Raw genomic sequence first — 14,377 nt, 5'->3', positions numbered from 1 at the left:
ACCTATGCACACATTCACAAGAGATTACAATAGAAAAACGCATTTGCTCCAGAAAATTAGATCACGTATGACATTAAATAATTTCTTAAAATCACACTAAATTGCGATCTTGAAACCAAAATTAGAAATATTGAAAACAACCTTTGTTCCCCAGGAAGAAAAGCTGTTTTACACTGATGGGACCCGGTTTTAGGTAATCAAGATTGGGAAGACAACTGCGCCCTAGCAAAGGAAAATGTTACACAAACTTTGGAAAGCACACTCTGAATCCATCCGTATATTTGATTTCCAAGATCCGTTCAAGGCAACTTGGCTCGTCACAAGCAAATCATTTCAGGGAAGAAATTCAGTTTAGTCAACTACTGGTGCATTCAGCACAGCTTTTGCTCTTGCTTGTCAGGATGGCTGAGTGGTCTAAGGTGCCAAACTCAACGATGTGCGTCTTTCAAGCTGGCTTGGGTGTTCTGGTCTCCAAATGGAGGGGTGGGCTCAAATCCCACTCCTGACAGCTTCCATTTTTACCTCTCTTGAATTGTTCCAGTGCTAGCTGACAGTGAATGACTGTAAAAGCAGCAGAAGTAAGCAAGCAACTCAGTGCAATTTGTGAGTATTCTGCACTGTTAAAATCCATGGGTTTTCATACTTTTTGGAATTCGTAGCTCAAGAAGTGACTCCTGTTTCATTTTCTATTCACCAACTCGATTTGCATTCTGCCCCTCACACCTCACAACAGAATAACAAACGGCTTCATGAGCCAAAGGATTCCCATGCAGATACAGTTTGCACTATGTATTAGGTAACCCAAATGAAATATTTTAGTGTTGTCTCAAATGTAAGGAATTTCATGAAACCTCAGAATGGAACGCTTGCAGAAAATGGCAGCAATTCAAAGCTTGTAGGCAGCATGAACAGACCAAGGCAGCTCTAAGTTACAGCGATCTGAAGCCACAATTCCTTATTGTGCTCGGCAGTGCTTTCCAAGTCGATGGCTCTGCATAAGAAATGAGAAATGCTGGACTCCAAATACGATCTTGCCATTCCCAGTGAACAAAAGACGTATAGTATACGTCTATTAAATGCATACCTTAGACGTCTAAATGTGGTCCGCAATTCGTCTAGAATGAAATTCAAATATACGTCTATTGTTATACGTCAGTTATACGTCTATGATTAGATGTTCATTATACATAAATGGTTGGAGTTCTATTATAAGGATAAATTTAGAGGACTATTATACATATATGGTTGGAGTTCCGGATAACTTTAGAGGACTATTATACGTATATGGTTAGAGGTCTATTATACGGATAACTTTAGAGGTCTATTATACGTATATGGTTAGAGGTCTATTATACGTATATGGTTAGAGGTCTATTATACGGATAACTTTAGAGGTCTATTATAAAATATTTTTATTTCTTGTCCAGAGTGAACAGAAGGAATCTTCACATGGGCTTCTGTGTTCGGTGGGCACTGTGTGAGTACAGTCTCCCTCTTGGCCCCCCTTTCCTTCTGTACAGAAGGCTTAGGAGCCTTGACCTGTTTCCACACTTTGCCTTTCTGGTGATCCACCAAAGGTTCCACTCTGAGTCGCATGCCCTTTTCTTTTTCTATCCGTTTGAGGTTGCCGTGTGACATCAAACACCTTTCAACCTCAGTGTCAATCAGTGTCTCACTGTGTAAGACATCTCCCATGGCAGTCTTGAGGTAAAAGCTTCTTGCTTTTCCTCTCTGTTTTACTGCCTGCTCTGTGACTTCAGGGGTGGAGTCAGCACTCGCTTGGGAGTGGCTGACCTCATCCAGGCAGGAACCCTTCCGCTCAATCAGATAGACTGAGGGAGGGAGAGGGGGCGGGTCTCCGCCTCCTCCAGTGGAGAGTATCAGCTCATTCACGCTTCCGGCAGCCTTGGGGAGCGGTTGTCTCTGTCCTAATAAAACTTGTTCAAGCCTGGCCAGGCGGGCGGCTACTGAATCCTTCTGTTCAGCTTTATCTAGCCCTTTCCCTCCCCCGGTGTTCTCATGGCACTTAGGACGCTGGGTGCGGTCATGTGTGCCTGCTTTGGAACGGGGCTTAGCCAGCTCAGGAGCCTGTGCTCCTTCGAGCAGGAGGGAGTTAACCCTTCTAGCTCTGACGGCGAATACAGTCGCTTTAACAGCTTTTTGCTCAGAGCGACTTTGGACATCATACTCCCAGGCTTTCTGCGCGAATCTCCTAATATCAGTCATTTTCATGGTCTGTGCATCTGTATGCATTAAGATCATCTTTCTGACTGACGGGTGGAGATTCGCAATGAATAAACCCTTGAAATGTGTGTTTTAGCAACCATCATTAAACTAGTACGAAATCACAGTTTTACCACAGAAAACCACAAGATCAAGTATGCAATCAACCCGGTAGATCGCAAAAGATCACAAAACACTCAAGCACTGCTTAAAGAGCAAGGGGAACTTTTTGTCTTTCGGCTTTCAGCACACTGTATTGTCGTGTATGAAACCCACAGCGTTTTATATGAATTATTCCACTTGGTTGACTCATTTCAGTCTTGCCACGCCCACCCAGGGACGCCAAATTAAATTTAGTGTGCTCTCTGAAGGCACCAGTTCTGTAGGGTTTTGGCATTTACTGGGACAATTATTAATTGTAGCAGTAAATCACAAAATGATTCTTTTAATGGCTTTAGAATCCAACCATGCGATATAACTCAAACAACACACACACACAGGTACTAATACACGAGGATACATTTATTAATACATAGAATATGCATGTAAACCTAACAGATCTTATCGAGAGGGTTAACAGAATACAAAAGGTATATATTCAATCAGTTACGAAGAGTTACATATATCAAGAGGAAATACATTCAGTATATCATTCAATTAGACCGTTTCGTAAATGAACTTGGTTATAACTTCTACATTGGATACTCAAAACAAGTACATAACTCTTAGGAATTAAATTGATATCAATTGGTTGGGATAACAATTGAATTCTCGAGCTGTAATGCATTGAAGTTGAATTCTCATCCAATCTGTGGGGATTCAGATCTCCTGCGGGCTCTCTGGCTCCGTGCCAGGCTGTGCTGTGCGGCTTGCGATGGTGAGCTGCTGACGCTCACTGACCGGCTAGTTAGTGTTGGCTTTAACTACCAAAGTTTGTGCACAGGAGAAAAGATGACTGTGGGTCCCAGCAAGTCAGGAAGAGGACCGGTTCGTTCCTGATGAAGCGCTAGTTCTGAATAGTGATTCAGCTGTCCACAGTTCCGACCTGTTCACGAGGCTTACTGCTGATGCTAACCTCGGGTGGATCCTCTGGTTACTCTCTGGCAACCTCCGCTCTAGACTCTTAGAACAAAGGAAAGTTCTGGCACCCGAACCCACTGGCCGTTCCGTGGTTGTCCGGGCTGAGTCTCAGGATGGTCAGGAGGCGCGCTGCGAGAATGTCCTTCCCTTGGGAGCCTTCTGCCCCTGGGCCGTCCTGCCCTGGAATTCTCCTTTGAATTGTCCGAAAAAGTTCACAGAATTCTCTCAGGCCCTCTGTGTTGCCTGTTGTTACCTGGAGGAACTTCAGCTCGTTCATTGGCTGAAAGTTCCATGGGCATCAGAGTCCCACGTGGGTTACTCGGCCCTACCAGTCCCTGATTGGTTGATCAAGGTGAGATATGAGTCACTTACTCCTGACACTTAGGAATGCAGTCCAGATGTCCATCTAGCACTCCCTAGACAGATAGGCACCAATGGTTGACCATTGATCATGATAGCCAGGCTTAGCTAAGTGCATCCCCCTTTGGGAGCTGTCCCTTATCAAAAGAAAACATCTTTAAATCAGCCTGCATGAATAGCTTCTCTGTGGCTGCACCACAGAGATGAACAGAGAGATGAGGCCTCATTTGGGAAAGCACAGCAACACTTAATTCTGTCTTATTAATAAGCATTGCCACTACACGGGTTTGCTTAAATCTTTGATAAAAAAAGTGATCTGATCTGAAAGTACCCAGCTTACAATCTCTGAGGTAGTTGTCACTAAACTCGGACGTGATGTGGCACACATGTGCCGTGTGCCTTTACTTTTGTAAAAAACTGGTATCGGGAAATGTTTCTTAATATTTCTTTTGATTAGCATGCAAGAAAATGTGATCATTACCTATGGAATTTCCCGCCAGCGTGGAGCTTGAATTCACAACCTTGAGATTCAGTGTTCAAGAGTCACAGAAGAGGTCGGCCTGGTCTTCAGTTTGCCAACGAAAAGCTCCGGCAGTGCTCCTCTGTAAAGCAGATTGTTCGGATTGGTTATGTGGGACGGCACTTCGATACTAAGATCGTTTGCAGCACACGCATGGTTTCCCCCCTTAACGCAAAAAACATAGACGAAGGAAGCTCTCTTGTCTTGGGCTGCTGACTCCCGGATTTAAAGCGCTCTGGGTGCCAGCTAAGTCTCTAACAAGCACACTATAAAGACAGGAATTACACTTTGCTCACGTCACGCATGGAATGGCGAGGCTACTTGTTCCAATATTATCTAGTCTCACCTCATATGGTGCCGATTCCTGGTTTTCATTTAAGAAAGAGCACTGCAAACACCGTAAACAGTGCAAGACGTGTGATGAAAGAAGTCTTTTCCCCACTTTGTCTAAAGCAGAACACAGCGGAGTCATGCCGAGGGTTGTGAGATCAAGATTTCAGTGGAGCACTGTCGTCTACGTCTTTAGCTACATGAGTTGGACATCCTCTTGTACACGGAAAGCAGATTGAGATCCTCTGACATGAAAAGTGCCAGATAAAAGCCATTTCTCATCCTTTCTCTTAGTGGTGGAGCTATCGCATGTAAATGAGGCTACTTGCAAGGCGAGCAGGCTCGGTGCACACCGAACGCAGATGTCTCAGAGCAGTTGAGACGTGTCATAGTATCTGTCAAAGGACAGCACTTTGCCGGCGCCGTGGCTTAGTTGGCTAAAGCGCCTGTCTAGTAAACAGGAGATCCTGGGTCCGATTCCCAGCGGTGCCTTTCTTCCTGTCTTACTGTACAGAATTTATCCTTAGGGGCAAATCCCAAGCGCTTTTGGGTTGAGAGGACGTAAGAAGGTTTTTGTTTTGTGCCTTGATGTCAAGCTGAGAAAGCATCTTTAAACACTTTGCTTAGTTTCTCGAGAGACTGCCAAAAAGCAGCTCCCTCCCTTTCGTCTGAAGTCAGCTGAAAGGGGGTCTCGACAGAAGCACCTGGCAGCAGTGGGATGCGAACCCACGCCCCCGAAGAGACGGGAGCCTTAATCCAGCGCCTTAGACTGCTCGGCCACACTACCCACTGTACCCTGTCTCTTTGTCTCATTACTTGCTCGGAGGAAGCCGGGTGGGTTTTGCTCTTGTCGCCCGACTTAGTGGCGTTATGACCGTGGAACTGACTGCACCTGCTTTTTCTGAGATGCTTCCCCTCTCATGGCGAGATCTCGACTTCTTTAACACCTCTGGATAAAGATCTTCTGTGGAGCAGGTTTCAGACCTCTGCGTACAGCACCCTTGATGTCATTTTATTTTTACAGCAGCCGCATCCGGAAAGTTGTGTCTTTTACGTTTTATTTGAACAACAAAACTACATACAATACAAACAAGAGCACATATAACGTATCAAGAAATTATCAGGGGCACATGCTATAATACAATTACACTTTATGAAAAACGATTACACAAGGTAAATATTGATAAGGTCCGCACAGCTTGTTCTTACATTTCGAAAGAGTCCGTAAATACCCCTTTATGTCTATTTTGAACTGTTCAAATGTAGGACTCTTCCCAGACCATTTCACTTTATACCACATTCCTAAACGAGGATGCATCTCCTGTTTTAGAACTATTTTGGCTGTGTGGCTTATACAACACACCCACAGTATTTCTAATGGTGGACTGCAGATCTGTGCTATAGTTCAGTCGAATTCGAAGTATCCAGCAATCGTACTGGATTTGACTGGGATTCTGAAATGTCTCTTGCAAAAGTATTCGGGTTTGCTTGAACCTTTGATAAAAAACGTGATCTGATCTGAAACTACCCAGCTTACAATCTCTGAGGTAGTTGTCACTAAACTCGGACGTGATGTGGCACACATGTGCCGTGTGCCTTTACTTTTGTAAAAAACTGGTATTGGGAAAATTAAAGTCGAAACCCAAAACAGTTACATACTTAAGAGTAAATGCCTCCTAATAGCTAGCAAGCGCTCCTAGTTAGTAAAGTTTTTTGTGTCCCTGCCTGTCACGCGGGAAACTGGGGTTTGATTACCGACGGGGAGACAGCTATTTTTTTTATGATCAGATTCCAATCTTTAATGCTGTGTGTGAGAGTTTACATAACTTTCCTTTTCTCACATTTTCTGACGACTATTCCGAAGGAGCGCCCTGTCAACTCCTAATACTTTTAAAAAAATCTGCCTGCATGTTTGATTATTTTTGTTTTATTTAGAAAAAGTTCAATATTGATCATAACTGAAGAAAATAATGATCAGAAACAAAAACAAAATGTTGAAGATACAACTCGATCTTGAATCAGAGCTGGGTGACACGGGCTTTTGTTCTGATATGGTTGTACGAGAAACAGGAGGAATCTCTTCTCTCCTATGGAGCATGAGCTGAATCAGGAATGAGACATGTCATATATCAACGCATGACCTACATCGTAAAACTAAAACTAAATTAAAAACTAACATTAAGTTATCAGAGACATTCATTTATATACAAACAAGAGACAGACAAAGCAATAATTCTACATTAACTTGTCCTGCACTGATCAGACTAATTGAAATGGTCTGATTCAGAGCCTGTGCAGCTTGTGCTAATACAACAACGCCATAATTGAACCCTCAGCACCATACTGACTACTGAGCACAAGTTCAGCTGCTCTCCAGCTTTGTTACGCACGTTTTTTTATTGCAAATGGAGCTGATCTCCAGACAGTACAGTGTTAATTAGTCAGCAGCCTCTACTAGTAATACATCGCCCCTGTCCAAAATCTCTAGGTAAAAAAAACACATTTTATACATTTGTCTGCTTAAAGATATAATCTCTTTAAAAAAGACAAAGGGTTTGTGTGTCAATTGTTTCGATTAATTTCGAACGCAAAGAAAAGTAGTTTTATTCCAAGAAATCACACTTTTGTCGCATCCTCCATACTATACTTCTCTCTTGTAGTAGTAAAGCATTTTGATTTAAACTGAACAATATATTAAATGTTTCTTCTATACACTTACGATTAACATAGGCAGCCTTGAAGGGATTGCGGAAATCAAATATACATCTGGATTCAGAGTGTGCTTTCCAACTTTTGTGTAACATTTTCCTTTGATAGGGCGGAGTTGTTTTTAAAATCTGGATTAAATAAAAAGGAGTGACGTCAGTGTAAAACAGCTTTCCTTCATGGGGAACAACAGTTGTGTTCCATATTTCTAATTATTTTGGTTTCAAGATAGCAATTTAGTATGAAACATAAAAGCCAGCTGCATAAAGCTGTTACACGTCATTTACAATGGTCTTTCAACTAATAGCCCACGCAGGGATCAAACCCCAACTGTTGGTACGAGTTGCGTAAGGCTCTGCAACATGCAGATGAGAAACTAACCTCCGCTTCTTCATTATATACACAGTGAGCTATATATGCGGGCTTACTGCCCCCTACGGGCTCTGTATTTGATTGCGGTACAAGACCGGCCATGGAGAAATGAAGTGAAGAGGGTGTGTTCATTAAAAGGCTCATAGCGTCCCTGGGAGGTCTTAAACCACCACCCTTTTGGTTAACAACCGAGCCACAAAGACTCATGTACAGCTTAACACTTCTCGGTCTCAGTGAAAGTGATACACTCCGTAAAATTTCTGGAGAATCATTTGTCAATTTCCCTACGGGATTAATAAAGTATTATCTATCTATCTTAAAGGAAAATCGCCAACAGTGGCCGATATCTATTGGAGTTATTTTCATTCTATACTGCAATTTCTGAAGGGTACCCTGTGAAAATACGAATTTTGACGAGAAGGGATGGACATATAAGGTCAGCAGGCTTGGGGAATTGGACCTTATGGTGAAGGCTGCGGGCTCAGCATCAGCAGAACCTGATCAGTATCGGTTGACTCCGATATACTTTGACAACTTAACTTCTGGATTTAGAGACATTTACCTTAGTGTCGGTATACTAAGATGTTTTGGTAACGAGGAAGGAGGGACAAAGCAAATTGGCAGAATGTGTGCTATTTTGTTGACTACAAGTCCTCACATGCCAGAGGGTCAATATTAAAAAAAAACGTAACAGTATAATCTCTTGTACTTCACAATTTAACAGTGTCTGTTACATTGTGTCTCACACCTCAGTGTCAGAATTGTGAGACGAGTTTGTAATCAGGAGGGAGGGCCATAGCAATTCAGCAGAAATCGCATTCACCTTTTCCCAATGCATTCTCACATGCCATTTTCTCACATGCCATGCTCAGAGGGTCATATTTTTCAAATGGTATCATAAAATGTCCTGAAGTTCAGGATTTTGACAGTCTGTTATATTGTCTCTCACACATCTGTGTCAGCATTTTTAGACATTTTTATAACCAGGAGGTAGGTTCGATCACCCTCTGCTCATCCTCAGTTAACCATATAGTCTCATATGCCATGTTCTAAATGTCCCATTTAAAACTGGTATATTAAAATTTCTTGTAAAATGCAAGAGTTTGAGACTTTTTATGATCAGAAGGCAAGGTCCTGGAAAATATGCAGAAAGTGCCAGTGAATTTACATTTTGCCTTTGTCTTATTTACTCATGGTATAACATGCCAGTTTGTTTTATTGTGAGTTGTGTTTCTGAAATGTGCTTCATACAAAAATGCAATTTGGACAGTCTCTACTTACATATTCCCCTTTACTGAGGAAATGTACAGTAATACATCCGGATAAGTATTTTTAAAATTGACTATTTAAATGACTCATTTAAAAATGAGCCATCTACAGGCGAAAGACGATATAACATCACAGCAGCAGCATTTAAGATGGAACGAAAAACGCAAAGCAGCAGCTGGCGAATAAGAAGCCAACTTCAGCCTCGTTAATGCAATAGCATTAGGTGAGGTGGAAAAATATTTCTTGCTCTGAATCTTAACATTTTTATAGGAGGTGTTCTAGGACTTCTTGCCTCAGAAAAAAAAACTGCCAGTACATCACTTATTTCTACTCCATCAATAGCAGCAGTGTTATCAGTACTGAGCCCTAAATGTAGGTCCTATCATCATATAAAAAGTCGAAAGTATCGACTGCATTCAACTGATAAAATGTATCTTCTATGAGAGTTATATCTTTATCCAAAATACATCGGAAACAAATTTGCACGTTTTTTGGGGGGGATCCTGAAGAATGAGACTCAAAACTTTTTTTTTCCTTCTTTCCAGGAGGAAGGATTATTCAGATGCAAACATTGTCCCAAAATCAATGTACTCTCCATTGATATTCAAATCCTCAAATTCTTCATCTGAACGTCGATATTGAAATATGATATCGTACAAATTGTGGTTTTCTTTTTAAAGCAAATTTTATGCTTTAAATTAAATAAATTTTATTGATTATGAATGTGCCGGAAATTTTTCAGTACTTTAGAGGGTTCTGCCATTTTAGATGTTATGCTTTTCCTGTCTGATTTATCAAATGTGTCATTTAAATCTCCAGTCATTTCTATATCAGTCTGAACGCCTTGCAGTAAAGATTGCAATTCATCCAAAAATGCCAAGTTTCCCACTGGTGATACATACAAGGAAATGAATGTATATTTTCCCCCCAAATCAACAAATTTAAAATCAAATACCTCCCTCATCTGCAGGTGGAGAGAATAATGTCAGAATAAATACAGGTTTAAAAGTCAGGAGCATTGATAGTCCTATTTTAAAATGACACTAAAATGCTCACAATATATTAAAAAGCTCTGTTAAATGCAAAAATAATAAAAAAAAATATTAAAACAAGGTAAAAAGAAATAATACACAGTTATAAAGCTCAGGAATTATCAATGTGAAGTTACAATGGGTTGATTGTGTTTCATGTGATTTAAAAAATAAAATGTTTGCAAAAAATCCACTTACAATATGCTAAAAATGGCAAGAATACTTAACCTTTTACTACCAGTGACATATTTAGCCAATGTCCGCCTGGAATTTCCTCCCCCTTAAACATTTGTTATATCTCTGCAGCAGAACATAGCAGGAGCCTGGTTCAGGTCTTAAATTGAAGCTAACCCCCTTGGCTTTGAGTGTGAATAGTCAAATTTCTTATATTTCTTAATGTGTCCACTCAGCAGACAAACATATGAAAAAAAAACAAAAAAAACAGCTGGCGAACATTTTTTTTTTGGTCTTCAGAGGTCAGATTTTTCAACTATATGCATGTCAAGGGCCTGGGAATGATTTGAAAACCTTGTTCTAGGTGGCTACTAGCTTGGATAAAAAATTGGGACAAATTGATCAATTAGAAAAAATTCTACATCATGTTTTGTGAAGACTGGACCTGGAATGAAATTTCACGCCTATAATAAAAAATCATAAAATATAGAAAATAATAAGAATAAAAACCATTGCAATTGCTATAAAAACCTTAAGACACTGCTAGAGAGCCTTTACCTGCTGTTATGCAATGAAAAAAAACCTCAGAGTTGCCTTCTGGTGTGAAAAAAAGGAGCACTGATAAGAAACTGATAAAAAAACTGATTGATTATCCCTTCTGAGTCAATGATTGACAGCTAAAAATGCAGCCTGAAGTTTCTAGAGGAAGTCTCACCCCCTAAGGGCTCTGAATGGCTGAAAATACAAAGAATGACAGCGGTTTTTACCAATCAAATCGCCTTATTTCTGGCGCTCGTTCTTGAAACATTTATTACGTAATCAGTAACGTTTTCTAGTCTCTAGCTCTTGAGATAAACTAGTCTGGGTTATTTTGGATATATATCATGCTCCAGAATAAGGTAAAAACATGGGATATATATATATATGCTGGTTTTTGCTTTTGCGGTTTTGTTGGTAAAAATGTATGATATTGACATGCTGGGCTGGCCAGGTGATCGGGTGTTTTTATTGGGATTCTGCTAGTTCATTAATTTATTGGTTTATTGCATAATAGTGTCATGTCTGTGGAAACAAACTTTATGATTTTGTTGTGGTGATATTTGAGAATACGTGCATGTGAGAAAATTTGTGGAGCGGTTTCAAACAAACGTTGTTTATCTCGCGTTTATCTTAAAAAATAATAAGTGTCATCTGGGGAGACAGGAGTGGTCCTCGGTGACCGCGATCCGGACTAAGTTAACAGGTGTGTAATTTAAAAAAAAACAAGTTAAAAATAAATGCTAAATGGGTTTAACATTCAGGAATGTAATTGGTCAGATGCTTACGATAAGTGATGCTGGTGTTTCGTGTGATTTAGCGAATTCAAAAAAATATTCATTTTAAAAACGGCAAGAGCTCGTATGAAAAAAAAGTTCGTAAGTATCTTTGTTACAACAGCCGCGCCAGAACTATTCAGATACTGTACATCAGAAAAGTACCTGAACTTGACTGGTTTATATTCAGTTATGTGCATTGGGAACGAAAGGGAGACTTAGATGGATTTTATTAGGGGTTTAGTAATCAGAAAATTTATTTTTACACGTTTATGCCTACGAGCAGAAATAACTTCCTGCTTTCAGCGCTTTTTTTGTTTCTGCTTGTAACCTCGAACAGAGAAACCCAGTACTGACTCACAGAAACACCCCGGAGTTTCTGTGTTTCTGGGATTTAAGAGGGATGTATGCAGCGGTGTTATGAGTCTGGAAGGAGGAGACGCGCATTCCGCACGGGGAGCGTAGAGCAATGAGCCGCACCTGCTGCGCGCTGAGTCCTGTCCTATATAACCGCTGAGCACGGACACACAGAGTCTACAGCCAGTGTTGGAGATTTATGATTTCAATGTTTTTTTTTCCTTTTGAGCAGAAGCTGGGTTTCTTCCTCTAGTTAAAGTTATTGGAGTGGTTACTGTGCTAGACCGTCGGGAATAAAGATAATAGTGCTTTCTTGATACTTCACAAGAGTATACATAATTCACGAGCTGTATTAAAAAAAATGAACTGGAAGAAAAGCAATAGGGCTGGAGTTTATAGACTGTGATGCAAATACGAGAGTAGGAGAGGAGGGGACTAGTTCAGGAGCACAACCGGCCCTCTCCTGCCCATTCTCCCACCAGGGTCTGTTGTAACCCAGTGTGAAATTCAGCTCCTTGCAGTTCAGCTTTTGATCACTCAGCTGCTTTGCCCTGGGAATATGGGGCAAATAAAGGAGATAGCAACCAGACTAGAGGGAGAGTTTTTATTCCTAAGGAATGACTTGTTTTACAACAGCAGACAACTTAAAGAAAAAAAAAACCTCTGTTCTGCTGCTCCAGGTTGGTTCCACTGGGAACAAGTGTGGCCAGGAGCTCATGAACAGTAATTAGGGGTTGTTTCCACAAGGGGGGCTGGAGTAAGTTAGATGTCAAGGGCAATAAAACTCATTAGACCTAATTGACCAGTTAAAGTGAGTTGTTCTGCTTTCTGCACAGAAACCAGTGCTCTCTTCTCAATGTGTGGGTGAGTCTGTCAGTGATATAACAGCTAGGCAGGTGTAGTGTTTCATAGCCGTTCAGGGACGCCAAATATGTAATCATAGTGGCTCTCTGAAGGCACCAGTTCTGTAGGGTTTGGGCATTTACTGAGACAATTTTCAATTGTAGCAGTAAATCACAAAGTTGATTCTTTTGATGGCTTTAGAATCCAACCATGCGATATAACTCAAACAACGCACACACACAGGTACTAATACACGAGGATACATTTATTAATACATAGAGTATGCCTTAAACCTAACAGATCTTATCGAGAGGGTTATCAGAATACAAAAGATATATATTCAATCAGTTACGAAGTGTTACACATCAAGAGGACATACGTTCAGTATATCATTCATTAAGACCGTTTCGTAAATGAACTTGGTTATAACTTCTACATTAGATACTTGAAACAAGTACATAACTCTTAGGAATTAAATTGATATCAACTGGTTTGGATAACAATTGAATTCTCGAGCTGTAATGCATTGAAGTTGAATACTCATCCAATTTCTGGGGATTCAGATCTCCTGCGGGCACAAAGAAACAGTTGCAGGCTGTTGCTGTCCAATCCGCGCTCTCTGGCTCGGTGCCAGGCTGTGCTGTGCGGCTTGCGACGGTGCGCTGCAGATGCTCACTGGCCGGCTAGTTAGTGTTAGTTTTAACTAGCAAAGTTTGTGCACAGGAGAAAAGATGACTGTGGGTCCCAGCAAGTCAGGAAGAGGACCGGTTCGTTCCTGATGAAGCGCTAGTTCTGAATAATGATTCAGCTGTCCACAGTTCCGACCTGTTCACGAGGCCTGCTGCTGGTTACTCTCTGGCAACCTCCACTCTAGACTCTTAGAACAAAGGAAAGTTCTGGCACTCGGACACACTGGCCGTTCCGTGGTTGTCCGGGCTGAGTCTCAGGATGGTCAGGAGGCGCGCTGCGAGAATGTCCTGCCCTTGGGAGCCTTCTGCTCCTGGGCCGTCCTGCCCTGGAATTCTCCTTTGAATTCCCTTTAGAACAGTCCACAGAATCCTCTCCAGAATCTTACTGAATCTCCCGAATCTGAATCTTGTTGAATCTGGAGTCTTCTTGAATCTCTCAGGCTCTCTGTGTTGCCTGTTTTTACCTGGAGGAACTTCAGCTCGTTGATTGGCTGAAAGTTCCATGGGCATCAGAGTCCCACGTGGGTTACTCAGCCCTACCAGTCCCTGATTGGTTGATCAAGGTGAGATATGAGTCACTTAGTCCTGACACTTAGTAATGCAGTCCAGATGTCCATCCGGCACTCCCTAGACTGATAGGCGCCAGTGGATGACCATTGATCATGATAGCCAGACTTAGCTAAGTGCATCCCCCTTTGGGAGCTGTCCTAGGAAACCTTAAATCATCTTGCATGAATAGTTTCTCTGTGGCTGCACCACAGAGATGAACAGAGAAATGGGGCCTCATTTGGGAAGCTCAGAAACACTTAATTCTGCCTTATTATTAAGCCTCGCTGCTACATATCCCCCCTTTTTGAAGGTCACGAGGTCCTGAGGCGTTGTTGCCTTCAAAACAAAACAGAGTTAAGTGATGTCCCTTGCCATTAGAACATTAATCTTAAATGTCTACATTACTCCTCGAGAATTCATACCGGAACCAGCATTGGATACAAACAGGATGAATAACATCTGGAGTATGTATAAACACGGTAGGAGACATTATCTAAGTCTAGGAATTACACATCAGGAAGTTCACTGTCAATATCTGATACCTCTGTGGTAGATATTTGG

The 14,377-nt window shown here is 41.3% G+C and overlaps 1 non-coding gene across 1 annotated transcript; it reads left to right on the top strand.

The window, feature by feature from the left end:
• The first annotated feature begins 4,931 nt into the window (after positions 1-4,931).
• trnat-agu (transfer RNA threonine (anticodon AGU)) lies at positions 4,932-5,005 on the top strand. The gene has a single exon. It is a non-coding gene; the product is annotated as a tRNA-Thr (tRNA).
• Positions 5,006-14,377: the final 9,372 nt, after the last annotated feature.

Source organism: Atractosteus spatula, chromosome 10, assembly GCF_055471065.1.
Source record: "Atractosteus spatula isolate fAtrSpa1 chromosome 10, fAtrSpa1.hap1, whole genome shotgun sequence".
Classification (NCBI taxonomy): domain Eukaryota; kingdom Metazoa; phylum Chordata; class Actinopteri; order Semionotiformes; family Lepisosteidae; genus Atractosteus; species Atractosteus spatula.
The sequence above is the reverse complement of the archived record's forward strand: the minus strand, read 5'-3'. Positions and strand labels throughout refer to the sequence as shown.